The sequence below is a fragment of the Gobius niger genome (genome assembly GCF_951799975.1).
Source record: "Gobius niger genome assembly, chromosome: 3".
NCBI classification, from domain to species: Eukaryota; Metazoa; Chordata; class Actinopteri; order Gobiiformes; family Gobiidae; genus Gobius; species Gobius niger.
The window spans coordinates 10,881,151-10,893,896 of NC_136854.1; positions in this window are offsets into that span (position 1 = coordinate 10,881,151).

Sequence of the window (12,746 nt, forward strand, 5' to 3'; positions counted from 1 at the left end):
TTCTGCTGCATGTAAGAGCCATATCATATTCTGAAACTCTGTAGTAAAAACATAATATATGGAAAATTATTATTCAAATTACAAAAAGAAGAATATTTGAAAATCCTGTATCTAATCAAAGTTTATTTTATTTTATTTGCTCTCATTCCAAAAAATAAAACCCAAACAAATCCTCACCATTTGTATCTGCCGTAAAGTCATGTTTGTCCCAGTTCCTCTGAGTCGTGGTGGGTCATGGTGGACCGTGACAGATGTGGACAGGACTGTGGTAGATCTACTTTTACTTTGGAGAAAATAGTTACTATAGTAACTGTTGAAGAAATGAACCTCATGAGCTTCTTCTGTAACATCTGTCCACATCAGTCCTGCTGCACCACGACTCAGAGGAACTGGGTCAAACATCACCTACAGCAGATACAAATCACCTGGCTTTGTTTTTTTTAGAATGAGGGTAAATAAAAAATAAAAAATGTTTTTGATTAGATACATGATTTTCAAATATTTTTCTTTTTTATTCTTTTTTAAACGTAATAATAATTTTCCATATATTATGTTTCTACTACACATTTGAGTTTCAGAATATGATCAATCAATCAATCAATCAATCAATCTTTATAAAGCGCTTTTCATACCAAAAGGTATCACGAAGTGCTTTACAGATTACAACATTTGATATAATGTGCCTCGTACATGCAGCAGAAGTCTCAAGTTCTGTCTAAAGCAGAAGCTCCATGACTTCCTTCTTCACTTCTCAGTCTGTGACTGAAGAGCAATGAGGCCTCAGCCTTTTTACTGGAAACAAAGAGCTCACTGTATTTAGCCTCATGTTACTGTCACTCATGGTGTCTGACCTAAAGTCTCACTCTGAAGAAAGTCAACTCACGTTTACACTGAGAAGGTTGGAAGGGCGCCCCCTTGTGTCACCTTGCATCCAAATGCCCGGAACATACCAGCGGGTCAAAAAGACCCGCGAAGGCGACGCGAGGGTTAAGAACATTTGCATTTTTCCTACAAGACAACAACATTTTTGATCGCTGAGCTTTCAGCGATTTTGAGTCTTGCTTGGCGCCCAAGGCCAGAGGAGCTGCAGACAGGGCCGCGCCTGCATCAGCTGAGATAGCCATCCGAGAGAAACCACCACCACAGGCCGTCGGACTTTGGGACGCCGGACCACAGTTGGAGTGGAAAGCCTTTCTCTCACGGTCGTAAGCGTATCTCATAGACCTGGCTCAATAAGACTCACATAACCTCTAACCACCTTACTGACTTTCAGATACAATTTTAGAACATTTTATCTGATTATTCATCCTGTTAGGGTTCCAAGTTATTCTGTTTGCACTTTAATATTTAATACCGTCTGTTAATTGATTTTGATCATTAAACCTCCATAAACCACAGTTTGCTTTGGTAATGTCTGTGTTTATTATTCCAGAATAAGGGTCCATGTGTACGTCCAAGACCTCACTTCCTTCAGATAAATCTGTAGTTTAGCCTCCTATTCTTACTTTTATTTTGTTCGCCTTTCGAACTGGTGCCCCGTTAAATTTTAAGGCTAATCTACAACCTATTAATTAATTAATATACAAATTAATTGATTAATAAACCCTCATACCCTACAATTATTTATTCATTTGAGCAGAAAAGTGTTTCAAATATTTTTACAGAAGAAAAACAAAAAACAAGACTTTGTGCCCAAACGGAGTAGGAAGAAGTTCAAAGAACTTAATAAATAAACCTGCCCCTTATCTCTCATTCAAGGAATCACAACATAAACTTTCAGCTACTCTCATGCAAGAAACCAATACACGAGTCTGTGCTTGTGTTTTAATATAAATCGTTTATGATCGTACAAAATGTCATAAAGGATTTTATCATTTACAGGCTACCAAAAAAAGTTTAATAAAGGATTTATCATTTTCAGTCATACAAAAATAAATACACCATATGGTACTGAAGACTTATACCAACTTATGAAGCTTATGCGCAAATTCAACCTGGAAGACCTACCAGCTGCATTCATTCATCACCTCATCACCGGCAGCTCACTCCCATCATCCAATCACGGACCCCGCTCAAGCCGCACCTTCACAACAGCCAATCACCGCAGCTGCTCATCCCCTCACCAGCCGGTCATCGCTCGGGATCCCCTTTTTAAGCTCCCTGGTCAATCACTCAGCCGTCTGCCAGCCGTGCTATGACCCTCCTCCACCCCTTTCTCCGCCTGGCTCCTCCTCGGCTCCGCTCATCAAGTGGCCAACCCAGGTCTCTTCCACCACCACCAGGGTCAAGGCTCCGGGGAAGATCATGGCTATCATTCGTCAAAGCCATGCATTCCATATCGTTGGTTCAGTCTCCCGCCGGGGTCTGAGCCCCAATAATGATTCATGTTCGTTAATAAAACACTCACACCGTCATTACGTTTCTGTGAGTCTTTTCAGGTTGAAATACATCTCTCTTTCATATACACATACACACTTCAGTATCGCTAGGGTCGCAAGTGTGTGCCTGTCTATGAACGTAATAGTAATTATGATTCTTCACTAGCATACTTTATACTTTATAAAGATAATGTCTTTACATGTCTTTACAGCTTATAAATACACTTCCTTCCACTGAGGAGGCTCTGCATCTGCTAAAAACATTATTGCAAGGAAAGAATGACCTTTGCAGTGATCTCATGTCGCCTTTAGAGCAGAGTCAGACCTTTGTTTTTAAGTAGCCATGTGCTCAGGCCTTCACAGTAATGCAATAGAACTGGGAAGGCCTTTAGACGCCAACAGGACTAAAGTATCATGAATCATCAGCATCACTGGATTTGAACGCATTTGTTAAGTTTGGTGATAAGTTTGGCATGAGTAACGAGTGATGGAAAGAAACACTGAATTTCCCAGAACATCAAACAACATCGCTGCACTGTCTTTGCCGCTCCGTTCATGTTAAAGGGATATTTTAGGAGTTTTGACATAGGGCCTCATTTCCTAGTTATCCAGAGTGTTGTTGATTTCTGCAGATTTACAAAAAAAATTTAATTCATGCAGTCCTTACATTTGAAGAGTTTAGTGGTGCTAGGCTAGTGCTAGGCTAGTGCACGTCTATGGTAACTAGTAGCCTGCAATAAAAACCTCTTCAAAATCACCTCCTTTGTGAATTCCACGTGTAGTAATGCCGTCGCAGGTGAACAAACTACTATAGATCCGGTTAACCAAGCAGATCACTCCACCGCTGCGTAGCTTACAACCAGGAAGCTGATGCTGCTCAAATATAAGTTCTTTTAAATGCAAAATGGTTATATTTCAAAAATTATTCAATCGACACAGATATTTATATGGGTCGTCTGGTGTTAGAAGTGATTGGCCTCAGGTGCACTGTGCTTGGGTCAGACTGTTTTTAATGCAGGCTACTAGTTACCATAGACATGCACTAGCCTAGCACTAGCCGAGCACCACTAAACTCTTCCAATATAAGGACTGCATGGATTAATATATATATATATCTCCAGAAATCAACAACACTCTGGATAACTAGGAAATGAGGCCCCATGTCAAAAATCCTGAAACATCATTAACAACAGTGCATTGCAACTCTGGACCAAGTTAGCAATAAGAACTTGCAGATGCTTCTGATCTTCATTAGAAAACGTAGAAAACACACCCAAGTACCGTTTCCCGAGTATTCTCAAGTGAATTTTTAAAGAAGATTAAAAGATCCAAGAAAGTGTAGCATTAAGCGAGCAGTGTAACCACACCCTCCAGATATTTGAATTATTCCACATTTCGACGCCCGACTTCCATTATCATCTGTGCGACCTCTGCAGCAGCCGCGAGCAGCGAGGGAGAGTAGATAAATCTCCGCGGGCAGTGTTTACCGCCGGTGCCGTGCGCTGGCTCCGCTCCTCAGCTTTACGCCGCTCTGTTGTGTTTGTTATATTTTGTCTCTTCTATAAATGATGAAGCTCCAGGCGGCGGTGGAGAGAGAGGCACTCAGCTCTCCCCAGGGGCGAGCGCCCGCCGCCGGGCAAGGTCCCCTCAGCGTTTCCCCTCGTGCCCGTCCTCCCTTCGTCATCCAAACACGATGACAGATTTACGAGTCCGGCGAGCGCTCGTACGCTCTGCCACACGCCTGTGCTGTCCGGGAAGGCGTCCGGGATTAGACACATTTATCATCTGGACTGAACCGTGGCTCAGGTGGTGGAGAGGCTGTATTAGAAGCACTTGTTTCAATAAGCTTCTGCAACGTATACAGTGCTGTGTTTATTTTTCACCAAGATCTCGTATTGATGACTCAGAACTAGGAAAGATGTTTTTTTTTTTTTGAGTTTCAGTAACTGTGTTTCCATCACAGGACTTTGATGTGCATTTTGAAGTTAAAGGAGCTATACCTGATTGTACAAAGAAACTCAAATTATTACTACTATTTTCTGGTCCAAACTCATCTCAAACTTTCCTAATGCATTTACAACATCCAAATTCGTCACAGGGACTGAGTTTAAACCAGGTTTCACAACTTTCAGGAGGAAAATGGTCACGGTCTTTTCCAACAGAAATTTAAAAATCAAGGATAGCTCCTTGAAAGGAACAGGCCACTGTTTTGACTGAGGTAAGTTCTTACCTGAGCTCAGACTTTGTGCGTGCACTCAGTCACCTCCTATTGTCACTCCCAGAGAGGTGAGAACAGCCCAAAAGTTTAGAGGCTGATTCCTCTCTTTGACATATTTACAGTTCCTAAATTCAACTTGCCACATCTTCTCCAAGCATTCTCCAAATACGATCAGATTTCCATGTGTTGAAAACTTTCACGACACTTTCACAAACTATGTCCTGCTCAAAATGCCCCAAAACCGAGTTGTGTCCCGTGTTTTCGTTCATCTAATTCAGGGGTGTCCGCGGGCCAGCTACTAGTAACTACTTTACTTTAAGCATTGTTATGGCCATTTATGACCTGATGTTGGTATGTGTTATGCTGCACCTTCATGGCATTGGTTTTGGAGTGTTTGATGGAGCCTTGTACCTCAAAGCCAGGTGGGCTCGGTTGTTGGCTGATTGTGTGTGGAAGCTGTTCAGGGGCTAGAGGCCAAACAGTTGGACATTTAGAATCAGTATCATCCTTATTGAACATCCATAACTTCAGTCGTAATTTTGGACATTGAGTTTTATTCATTGAGTTTACATTTTCATCCTGGACACATGAGTCAAGCTTAAGCCATGCCCGGACAGCTATAGTGGCAAGCCGTGGATTGAAACTGCCACTAAAAGCATGTTCAATTAAAAAGCCTCAGGGTTTCCCACTAATACATTAGTTTGTACTAAAAAAGCTGTACCCTGTGTATATTAACCAGAAATTATTCCTTTTCACAACAGCGTAATAGCCAAAAATAGTCAAAACATCTCCCTGGGGAGGACCCCCTAGGCGGCGCTCTCTCCCACCACAGTCCCCCCTTGAAATCTGTAGGAAACACTGAACATAGTTAACATTTCATTTCATTTGCTGCATTTAATACAATAGAGGTGAAGTTATATATCTGACCTCGACTGAGTGCGGCCCAGTATACATTTCCTTATGTGGCCCTCAGCGAAAAAAGTTTGGACACCCCTGATCTAATTATAAAGCATTTGCATCAATTTGTCGCCTTAAAGGTCCATGAGCAATGAAAATCTACCCTGGAGCATCATAGAGACCTCTGTGATGGAAAATAAAGGCCCTATGCTGACCATGGGGTCAATAAAAGGTGAAATAAGCACAAATAAAACTTTACATAATGTACCTTTAAATAAAAGAAAACGTGCAATACATTTTCTCATATTTCTGTCAGTAATTTCAGCAAAAATATTTTCCACCTGCAGCCTCTCGCCTTTCACAGTCCGTTTGACCCCCGGACGACCTCGCGGGCGACTCCTCGCCGGCTGTAATATGTTTTTCATTTGGCTCCTGCCGCTAATCAAAGGTACGGGGATCATTTGCAGCGCCGGGCGAAGGTAAACTCCTCCGTCACTTTTCATCTTTGTTAGCTCCGAGCTGAGCGCCTGAAAGGTTCCCCTCAGCCGTGCAGCCCCCGGGGGAGGGACCGCGCCATCATTTATGAGGAACGCCGCTGTACTTCCCCTGACGTGACCGCCATGGAGATTACTGACGGAGTGGATTATTCAGAGTTCAGGTGTCGTGTTTACCCTGGCTCCGGTGTGCGGTGCATACTCAGGAGAGCAACGCGAGGAAAGGTACACTTTGGAGACAGAGTGAGGAAAGTGCATTTATGCTGTGTGTTCATAGACACGGATTCAAGTCTGGCTTGTATTCTCTGTGTGTTTATGACAGTAAGTACAGTATGTGCTTCCCGGGGTCACATCGGTTGTTCTGTTTAGGAATATAAGCCGTTTATTTCCTAAAATTAGGCACTACTAAACTCAGCCTTTCTCCCCAATCTCACTGCCAGACCTAGATGATCCATGCTCTCCGTTAGCAAAGGCAGGACGTGTCTTGTTTCTCCAACATCTCTTGTTTTGTTTATGTATGGGACATGTATTACGCCGCCTCGTCATTGTGCGCTGCTAAAGTTACACGATCCAAGTATAGTTACACAAAATTAAACAATGTGGATTTTCTAAGTGGATTAAAAGGGGAACTATATTGTAAGGCGTATTAATATCAGGAGTAGTTCGAAATCCGCACAGTAATATCTTCACTTTACCGTGCGGACGCCGAAGTACTCCTGGTATTACTAGGGAAAACGTGAAAGAGCTTGGTAGCTTCTATCTTCACCTCGTTTGGAGCTAAAGAGGAGGAGAGGCTAAATGCTAACGGCGTCTGTGCTGTGTTTACGTGACTGAGGGCACACGTGAAGACCAGACAGGTACGCATGAACTCGTCTAAGCTAAGGTAAGAACATATCTCAGTATGTAAAAACGGTGGCCTGTTCCTTTAACCTCTTACCACCCGCCTGAACCAAATGCATTCTGTCCTCTTTGGCCATTATATAGGTCTGTGTAACACCTCATTTGAAAGCTAAGACCCACAAAACTGATCTTTTTCCTCGCGTTGTTGCTGTGTTGTGTCACCTTTTTTTTATGTTTTTGGTTACATTTTTGTTGAGTTTTTGTTAAAAAAAAAATTAGTTTTTGTCACAATTTTGTTGAATTTTTGGTTGAATTTTTGTCACTTTTTGGTTACGTTTTTGTCAGATTTTTGTTGAATTTTTGTCACATTTTTTTTGAATTTTTGTAATTTTTTTGTTAAATTTTTGTCACTTTTTGGTTGAGTTTTTGTCACTTTTTGGTTGAATTTTTGTCAGATTTTTGTTGCGTTTACATCCTTGTTTTCTTCTCATTTTTTGTGGCTGTTTTGGTGTTTTTTCCCCAAGAAGCTTTTTGATTAGGGTAAAGCCAAACTGGAGAAAATGGGTTCCGTTCAGGTGGGAGTTAAGGGGTTAAAGAGTGTCTTTTCCATACACAAACATGGACTTCAATGCTAAAACATCCACCGAAAGCAGGTTATACACGTCCACTCTTGTTTTTCTCAGTTTATGTGTTGTTTGTGTTCGGACTTTCCTTTCAGATGCAGCGTCAGTGCCGTCAGTCTGTGAGAGTTTCTCATAAACTCTCTTTGTATTAGCTGGTCCAGCTCCACTGTTGCGGAGTCTGGCCGTGTGGTAAATGATGCTGCAGACCCCTCCGGCTCCCGGCGGTACCCAGGGAAAGCAGCGCGGAGAAGAAGAAAAAAACATTTGGTGGGTGTGTGGCTGCATTTTCCGAGGCGGCTGTTCCAAAAGTCTGCGGAGTTGTTAGTCATTATTTTCACTTTGGAGTTGCTGCGGGGCGTCCAGAGCCGTCATTAATATTCAGAAGTTTAGACAGCGTTACTGAAACTCGCACGCACAGACTGGGGCGAAGACTAAAATATGTACAATAGTCTGGTTATGTATGAGCCTGGTACGATCAGAGGCGAGCTGCAGTGTTTCCCTCTAATATATTAGTTTGTGGCGGATCTCGGTCTGGATCCGGACCTACGTGCCAACCCGTCAGGAACGGAACTTTGGACCCGATCATGAATCCCTCTCTCTACACGCTAAACCGCTAACCCAGGTGCTGCCCCTGAGCTCCCTGACACTTTTTATACCTCGAAATGCCCACGGAGTGATTGAAATACGGCTCGAGAAAGTTTGAAAACCGAGAAGACCCTGATTATTAAATTAAATATGCACACCAGGAACCAGGGCTAAACCAGTCCTCTCTGCACCAACCCCTACGGCTCCCTCTGTGAGTGGTGAGTCCACAGGTGGGAGGGCTCCATGGCCAAAGGCCCAACCCCCAGGCCTGGCTCTAGGCTGGAGCCCGTCATCCACACCGATATAACTCTATCCATTCATGCAGTTTGGAGCACTTTGGTCGTGTCCTCTTCTACTGCTGAAGCACTCCCATCTGCATTTACTAGATTTAGGCGTATCATTAATTCCTCTGCGTTTTAAAAATAATCCATGAACCCGTGTTACAACCCAGCTCTGCTCGGGTAATAAAAAACAAGATGTAAAAAGATTAAATAAAGACAAACAACAAAAATAACCAAACAAAGGCTATTTACAGTACACAAAAGTTAATTACTTAATCCTTTATCCTTTACATTTTGGTCTATACTTGTATTCTACCTCCCATATATTAAGTGTTTGCACAAATAGGAAATACATTAGGTCCAATTGTAGAGTAAATGTGTGATAAAAAAAAGTGTAATATAGACCTAGACTACATATCCTATGTAAAGACCAACAAAGTAGTTTTGCATTATTTTCATTATAGCTACGGTATCGAGGTTTTATTATGGTAACTATGGAAACCGGAAGCGTGACAACGTAAGCTGGCTTGCACGGAGAAAAAGACGAAAGAAAAAGTCGGAACAAGGGTTCATGGTAAAAACGGAAAGACTACGGAAAAAGCTATTAAAAATACAAGATTTAGCATCAGTCAATTGGGAACAAGGTTTGTAAATTTAGAGAAATATTATTTGAGCAACTTGAAATGTTTATTGTTATTTTTGAAAATGCTAATGGAAAGAATCAAATGTAACGAGCTGTAATGGTATCGTATGGTATGGTTTGTTTTATTCAGCTCTTACGTTGGTTGATGACAACAAGGACGGAAAATAAAAGTCATTTCACCTTCTTAAATGACTGGATGCTACATCCTATATACAGTAGCCTCTATCTAACATTTTTATTTTTGTTAAAGTACTAGCTCGATAAGGAGCATCGATAAAAGTCCTGGTTGAGCCACAGAACGTTCAGGCTCAGGATTTTTTTTTCCCACTTTTCACAGCCCTGTGATGCAAAGAGGAGGGAGACTGGAGGCCTGGGGGCGTAACAACCATCACCGACCCACACGGAGCTCAAACTGTGCTTATTTCAGCCCCATTGATTCATTAGCATGCCATTGACTGAAAATGGAGGCTTGGATGTTGTTTTCAGCATGTATAACTCCCCTTGCTGCCAGCGAAGGGCACTCCAGCCAAACTCTGAGACGCAAACTATACACAGTACCTACTTCTTTGTAATGAAACAATATTAACCTCTTAACTCCCACCTGAACCGAGAGGATCTTTTTCCTCACGTCATCAGATTTTTTTTCCATCATTTTTTTGTTGGGTATTCAACTCATTTTTGTCACATTTTTGTCATTTTTTTGTCATTTTTTTGTCATTTTTTTGTCACATTTTTGTCATTTTTTCGTACTTTTTTTGTCACATTTTTGTCATTTTTTTGGTCAATTTTTTGTCACATTTTTGTAAATTTTTTGTATTTTTTTTGGTCAAATTTTTATCAAATTTTTGTCATTTATTTGTCACATTTTTGTCATATTTTTTTCACATTTTTGTCATTTTTTGTCAAGTTTTTATCACATTTTTGTAATATCTTGGTCAATTTTTTGTCACATTTTGTCATTTTTTGGTCACATTTTTGTCTTTTTTTTGTCAATTTCTTGTGACATTTTTGCCACTTTTTCATCAATTTTTCGTCACTTTTTTAGTCAGTGTTTTCTCGCTTTTTTGTCACCATTCCATCATTGTTTTCGTCTCAGTTTTGTTGCTATTTTCACAGCTTTTTTCCAGAAGCTTTTGGACTGAGGTAAAGCCAAACCGGAGAAACGTGCTTGGTTCAGGTGGGAGTGTAGGGGTTAATGCTAAAAGTAAGTTCATGAAGCGTTGTTAAGGATGATATTTCCACTTTTTCAGAGCCGGAGCACATCGTGTTCTCCACTTTTCTATTTACTCCAAAAACCTGAGTCAGAATATGAACTCCCCATGACCTTGAGCAGAAAACAACAAAACCAAAAACCTTGAGACGTTTGACGTGACATTACAACATGATGGAGGGAGTACTACACAGCATAACATGGGTGCAGTAAAAGTATAAGTGCTGACAATTACGACGGGCTGAGGTATTTGAATGCAGCGCTGCGTGTGGTAGATTTATTGTGTAATCATGAACCAGTCGACCGGAGGAGCATAACGAGACCTGCGCCATTAACCTTCATCGGGCCCGTCCGGTGATGACGAGGCTCCGCCAACGCCATCACCGCCGCCACACGGCTCTCCTGTGTGCTGACCGATGGGCCGTACCTGCTCCCGGGACATCAGACACATCTGCAGGTGAACGGGGGAGAAAGTAATGTATTTTGATTTGAAACTTAAAGCCACACCGTGTAGGATTTTCACTTAAAATTGAAAAACTAGCATTTATTTCATGATTGATCATTTCATCATTGGAAAAATACCTCATAAATGTACAAACAAACATTTGTTTTTGCTGTGAGCGGCTCAGCTTTCCTAAGACATGACTAACTTTTGGGGTGGGTACGTCTCCAGCTCGTCTCCATGGAGATGTGACTAAAGTCAGTAGAATTTGAGATTTAAATAGCGTAGGTCCTCATCCAAATCCATTCTTTGATTATTCACTGCAATAATAGCATTTTCTATGTCGAGCTGGTCAATAGGAGCATGTTAAATCCATTAAACTTGTGAGTTTTTGGAGAGTTTCTGCTTGGATTTCTTTGCAGGATGTCAGAATAGCCTCCCAGAGCTGCTGTTTGGATGAAAACTGCCTCCCACCCTCATAGAAGTTTTTTTTTTGTTGAGGCTCCAAAGGTTCTCAATAGGATTGAGGTCTGGGGAGGAGGGGGTCCACATCATGAGTTTCTCTCCTTTTATGCCCATAGCAGCCAGTGGTGCAGAGGTATTCTCTACGGCAGGACATGGTGCGTTGTCATGCATGAAGATGATGAGCACGGCTCTTCTTTTTGTAGCATAGAAGACAGTGGTCAGTCAGAAACTCCACATATTTTTCATTTTCACACCTTCAGGGAGCCTAAAGGGGCCGACCAGCTCTCTCACCATGATTCTGGCCCAAAACATGACTCCGCCACCTCCTTACTGACGTCACAGCCTTGTTGGGACATTGTGGCCATTCACCAACCATCCACTACTCCATCCATCTGACCATCCAGGGTTACACGGCCTCATCAGTGAACAAGACTGTTTGAAAATGAGTCTCATGTATTTCTGAGCCACTGCAGCCGTTTCTGTTCATCAGCTTCAATGAACAGTTAAGGGGAGGCCCGGGATAGAAGGTTTATGCACAACTGCAGCCTCTGGAGGGTCCTACACCTTGATGTTCAGGAGACTCCAGAGGCACCAGCAGCTTCAAATACCTGTCTGCTGCTTTGTAGCAGCTGTTCTCTTAATCTGATGTGTTTGTCTGGCAGAAACTGTCCTCATTGTGCCTTTATCTGCACAAACCCGAGTGTGCTCTGAATCATCCACAAATCTCTTATCAGTACGATGATTAAGCTTAATCTTTCACAAAATGAAGGTTTTCATACCTAGACCAAGGCATTCAACTATTTCACGCTTTTCATCAGCAGAGAGATCCTTTTTCTTCCCCGTATTGCTTGAAAATGATGATCTGCTTAATAAAGTGGAACATCCTTTTTCAGTAGTTTTTCCCTTAACTGGGCTTAACCTGAAAACTAATCATCCCAGGTTTCTGAGATTAATGTCAGTGATTCAAAGAGCCCCAAGACACAATACCATCCATGACTTTCAATATAAATGTTTTCTTTTTTACCTTTTTGACACAAAAATACAATTTACATAATAATTTGCAACACAGATTTGACGTGCACAACGATCAGGATGAATCTTGGACATTCCTCTTTACAAAACTCCTGCAGTTCAGTGAGATTCAGGGGGTGTACTTACTTATTCCACGCTCTCCTGTGAATGTTTACATGTTACGGTCAATAAAAATATGATCAAATGTAAATGTTTGGGTGGTATTAGTTTAAGCAGACACTGTTTATTCATTCATATGAATTTGATGAAGCTCAGACCATATTTGATGACCATTTTAGGCAGAAAAAATGGGATATTTTAAACGGTGTACTTTTTCTTCCCACTGTATTTTCAGAAACTAGAAGGTCTTGGCTTTCAAATGAGGTATCACACTGGCATATAGGCTGTAAACTAGAGAACTGCCAGGACTGCTTTTTTTTTTCATTCTATTTCTCATGATTAAACTACTTAAATAGAAACCATTATGGAGAAAAGATGCTAGCATTAGCCGCTTACCTTTAGGTCCAAGGCGTTTCATGTCAAATCCATGTGAAATAGAACGTATCTGACTCATATTTATCCATAAATATTCCACTGTCTCTTGAGTTTGGTTGGTCTTTATTGCAGAAATGCAGGTGTGTACACCTAACCGCGCTAAT